Below are 5,732 nucleotides of genomic sequence, written 5' to 3' on the forward strand. Positions count from 1 at the left end.
GCAGGTTTATGGGGTTTGGTTAGGTTCTATAATTGCAACATTGTTTCATCCGGAGCTCAGAGCTTAGCTGCGGCAGGCGGGGAATGTTGACTTCCTCCATCACTGGAGTAAGCAAGCCTCATGTTCATGTTTGTTTCAGCTGCCTGGCTGCCGGCCGCCATCTTGGCTGGCAGTTAATTTGCATATCTCGCTGATTAGCCAATGGAAAAATGTAGCGAAGTTATGGTTAATTACCATGTTTCTCTATTATTAGATAGGATTGAATAAGATTTAGCAGTAGGTGTGTAACTACTCTGATATCAAAGTAATAAAGAGCATACATGATATTTTGACAGATCTGGAACAACTCATATGATATGAAATTATTTGCGATTTCTATTGTGGCAAAGTCACAGGTACTGATTATACTACCCCGGACCACTGCCTGCATTTTTAAATGAAAGGAATTGCTAAATTTCAGTTGGAGGTTAGTGAAAAATCAAGATCATTTCCCCAGTTAAGTTCAAAGATCTCCTGAATTCTTTCTACAGATCCTGCTCTTTTAAGTGGAGAGTAGATTAAATGGGGTCCAAAAGAGAACTGGGGTGATTTAATGAGATGCTGCTCATGTTTCTGGTATTGTCCTGCCTGCATTGCAACAGGAATGGCTGTAGCTCCCTGCTTCCTTTTTGGGCTCTGGATTTTTAAAAAAATAATAGCTTATCTTTTTTTCTATAATGATAAAAACATGTTCATTGTAGGAAATTGAAAAACTGAAAAATATAAAGAAAAAAGTAGATTCTCCCAAATCCTACTACTCAAAGACAAACATTGGTAACATTTTTGTTCAAATACACATACAATTTAACACACCTGTATACCTTCTTTTTCTTTCTTATTTTTTTTACAATTTACATATTGGTGGGACTAGTTGGTCCCTGTAGTCACTTATGTCACTCCCCATTCGTACTCAGGTGGAAAACATTCTGAGTTTTTTTAATTATTCAAATCTATATAATTACATCTTTTTGAACAGCTGCTGACTTTTTTCTTTTTTAAACTCAAATATATAGACATTTCCCTAGTTTTATACTTACATATTGTTTTCACAGCAATGATTTTAAAGGTGCATAAGTATTCCAATATATGTTATTAATATATTCTAATTGTATAACTAGTCCACATGGTAATTGTATAATTAGGTGAACATTTAAGTGGTTTACAGTGCTTCAGGGAACGTTTCTGTTTATCTTTGCAAATTTTTCCAATTTCTTCTTTAGGAAAGTTCCTAGAAAAGGAATTTTTGGTAACAGGGTATACACATTTAAGATTTTGATACATATTGTGAAACTGCCCTCCAGAAAAGTTACAATAATGTGTACTCCTACTAACAGTGCACAAGAGTGTCTGCTTTGTGGATCTTGCCAACTTGAGGTTTTGTTAATCTTTTAACCTTTGCCAATCTGATAAATGAAAAAACATTTAACTTGATGTAATTTGCATTTCTTTGAGGTTGAATATCTTTTTATGTGTTTATTGGCTATTTATATTTCTTCCTGTGTAAATTGTCAGATCATGTCCTTTGCAGATTAATTTGCTAGAGCATTTGTCTTTTTAAAAAAAATTTAAGAGCTCTTTTCATGTTAGATATGCTAACTCTTTATCCATTACATATGTTGAAAAGATATTTTTCTAGTCTATGGCTTGTCTTTCAACCTTGCTTTTAGTGCCTTTCACATTTTAATTTTTATGTTGTAAAACTTATTATTTTTCCTTTTTAAATATTTTATTGATTTTTTACAGATAGGAAGGGAAGGGATAGAGAGTTAGAAACATCAATGAGAGAGAAACATGGATCAGCTTCCTCCTGCACACCTCCTACTGGGGATGTGACTGCAACCAAAGTACATGCCCCTGACCGGAATTGAACCCGGGACCCTTTAGTCCGCAGGCCAGTGCTCCATCCACTGAGCCAAACCGGTCAGGGCTATTTTTCCTTTTTGATTCTGGTTTTCAGATCATGTTTAGATCTTGCCATTGTGTTTATAAAATATTCACCCACATTTTCTTTTAGAAATCTTATGACTCAGTTTAATCTTTGATTATTTTGGCATATGAAGTGAAGCAGTGATCTAGTTTTATTTCTTAAAATGGCTGTCTAGTTGTTTCAATATTTTTCTGGAACAATTCTTTTCCCCACTAACTGAATCATTTCTATATATATTTGGGTCTGTTTCTGTCTTGTTCCCTTTATCTGCACTATTACCATACAATTTTACTTATGGTCGTTTTATGCTGCTAGAACAAGCCTATCTCCTTTACTCCATTATGACTTTCATTTTTAGAATTTTCCTGACTATAATTGCATATTTATTCTGAGAGTGTTTTTTTTTCTTTTAGCAAGGTATAATGCTACCTTATTAACAAATATGCATTCTTGGTTGCTTACTCTCTTTTAATCCATTCTATTAATGAGAGTCTTAATAAGCTCTCATTAGAGTCCAATCTGTTCACCTGCCTTATGTACTAAGTATTTCACCCTTACTGCATTAATTTGTTAAAGGGTAGGAGTAGAAAATTTGTAGTTTATTCTAGGGTAAGGGAAAGTAGTCTCCAGCATATTGAGTGCCACTTAATGGCATTGTACTAGTCATTTTTGCATATCCTCCTCGATACACACCTTCTTGTTTTATTATTGTCTTTCATCTTCCCTCCCCTTTTTCTTTTTTCCCCCATCTCTTTTATTTTCAATTACTTGTAACATCTAGGGTGGCCATCTAGATAAAAACAAAAACATTGGAGATAAACATTAGGGTTTTCACCCTTTTTGCATATTTGCCTTTATCCACTGGCCTTTTCAATGTAGTGGTGTCAGCTCAGTAACTCTGACTTTGGAGTTATATTTACAATCAATAGAGTAATTTGATTCCTGTCTGTCTTATATAATCTTGGAGACTATACTATCCATTCTCCTACAGACATTGTTAATCACTAAGAGCTCAAATGTGTAAGGACCACTCCAGGCTTGGGAACGGAGGTCTAATTATTGCCCTGTTCATTCATCTGTTCATCCATGAACAAAGAAGTTATAGGGGAACCAGGTGCCTGGGTGGGATGATAGAAGTTGGGATTTCTGAGTTTGCCAACCAGGAAATAATAATGGGAACTAACACTTGTTAAGTATCTACTGTATGTCAGCCACTTTTCTAGATGCTTTATGTGCACTATTCCATTGAACCAGAAGCCTAGAACTTTTATTCCCATTTTACAGATGAGGAAATTGAGGTGCTGAGACTCTAAATAGCTAGCACCATATCACACAGTATGTGGTGCATGAGGAGACAGTCACCTATGGGATGCTCTATTGCCCCTTTTGAAGATTGTGAAATGAATACCAAATTGCAGGATGCAGAAGAAAAGGGGTTAATAGCTGTACTTTCTCTGTTTTCCTTTTTTTCTTCATTCTACTATGTGGTATAGGTGTAGAAAATTTTGAACAGGGGAAAGAAATTGTGTTTAGAAACCCCATCTTTTTCATGATAAATAGTGACTGACTCTGAGACTCTCAGGGTTAGGAGGTAACTCTGTTAGTTTCCAGAATTGAAGTTACAATCTCTCTTCTTTATGCTATTAACCAGCTTCACACATGGCTTGACTGAGGTGCACAAGGCTTAATAGAGTGGTATGTGAGGGAAGATGTGGGAGGCCTGTTAATGTTTTGATTTTGGGTTGTTGTCCAAATTTGGAGGCATCATGCCTTAACACTATTGTTTCTGAGTGGAGATTTTAGTACAGGCCAATTCCTTGGTTGCAAGCATTACCCACAGATTTAGCTGCAAACAGGTTTATTTATATATTCTACTCCCATCCCTAAAACCATTTGTTTTGAGAAGGGTGAGAATCCTGCCCTTATTGTGAGCCTGTTGGAGAATCATTAGTTTCCTTTAGTATTGGCAAGAGCAGGGCAGCAGAAACGGTCTTGAACTGCAGGGCTTTTTTTTCTGTCTCCTCAACTTCTGATGTTTCTAAACTTTGCCACTCTTGAATAACTAGTGAGCAACATTATTTACTTCTTCTTTCTCTCTTTTCCACCTCCCTCCATCCCTCCTTCCATTTTCTTTCCTTTGAAGGCCTGTTCTCCCTTTTCCTATTACTCTGGCCATCTGCAATCTTCCCTCAATAATTGTAATAAACAATATAATTCCTTCCTCTCAATGATTCTCACCCGGGCCCTCTGCACCGCATCTCCAGAACCTAACTAGACTGTGAGCTTCAAGGTATAGGCTTTGCGGTAGAGGGTAAAGGCCAAATGGGAGTGGCCTTTGATTGACATCACTGTGTGGGGCGGAGCTTCCCAAGTTTCTATGCGCTTGAGCTGTACCTGTAGCTGCCGGCATTTTGTGGATGCGCATGTTGATGGGCATCCTGGAGAGGACGTTTGCATTTCGGGCAGTGGTGAGTGATTTTATTAGGTAGGAAGGGTAGAGGAGGGTCATGTACAGGTTAGTTGGGTAGACTGTAACTAGCAAGATGATGTGGTCATGAGGTCAACACTTTTTTTTTCTTTTGAGGTCAACACTTTTTAGAGTCTCCTAAGGCAATGCTTTTAAACTAAAGATGTGTAGTTGACTCTGAAGTGAAGGAAGATCGGCAGAGGCAGGGTTTTTTGACTTGAGTAAAATATGGGAAGTGGTTTGAGGACCACTGAAGGTGGGAGATGGTAGTTGTGGAAGTTTGGGTGTGAAGGACCTACATTCCCTTGGAACCCTAAGGTTAGTGACCTTTGGAAGGCGGTTGGTGACCTTTGGGGGAGGGGCGGGGAGCTGGAGGTGCTAGCTGGGTCTGCGAGGAGGGGGAAGGAAAGAGGACAGTGCGTGATTGGATGCTTTCAACTTTGGGCCATATGTGGGGGGAATTTTGAACCAATTAGAAGGAGACAACGAGCATGTGTACTCCAGCACTGGTTTCCCCTTTGCCAGGCAGATTACAGTAAGAAAAGAGATGAGGAAAACTTCCTCCAGGCCGCGCTCAGGTCACTGGCCCTGCCCCTCATTAACTACTTTTTCTGAGTTTTAAAATTTCCTCAGCATTTTCCCCTTTGAATAACAAGTAACTGGAAAAATTTGAAAAGAAATTTATTGAGAAACAGGAGTATAAAGGACAGAATATTAAAATATTTTCTTATTTCATAGACCTGAGCCAGAGAATTAAAAATGGACGATGTTGATTTTCATTGCATGGACTTTAAAGGTATATAGCTTTACATGGTAGTAAAGAAATATCGAACTGTTTACTTCCTTGGCTAAGATCTTCTGAATGTATTCTGTTTCCAAATTTTATCTCTTTGGAGTATCATGTTTTCTAATTAATGTACCGGGAAAACAATGTAGATGTTTAAGACACTGGAACCCTTTTATAAGCTAGTGGAAGGAAACATAATTCAAAATTCATAGTTTATTTTCTCAGGGTTTTTATGGTATGCTAAATAAATTGGTTTAATCTGAAATGGAAATCTACTGCGTTAAAAGTACATTAAAATATTATTGCAAGATCCTGAAGTGCCTTTTCATAATCAATGAAAAATAAATTATATCCTGTGTAGTTGTAGGTTTAAGCACATTTTATTGTATCTTTATTCTTTTGAAAATTGGTAATCCATGTAGGGTATTTATGGGAATTCTTAATGAACAAAAGCAATTTGATTGACAAGGATACCAGATTCCTCAGCTATGCCAGATATGGAATAATTTATT

Source organism: Myotis davidii, unplaced genomic scaffold, assembly GCF_000327345.1.
Source record: "Myotis davidii unplaced genomic scaffold, ASM32734v1 scaffold1827, whole genome shotgun sequence".
Classification (NCBI taxonomy): domain Eukaryota; kingdom Metazoa; phylum Chordata; class Mammalia; order Chiroptera; family Vespertilionidae; genus Myotis; species Myotis davidii.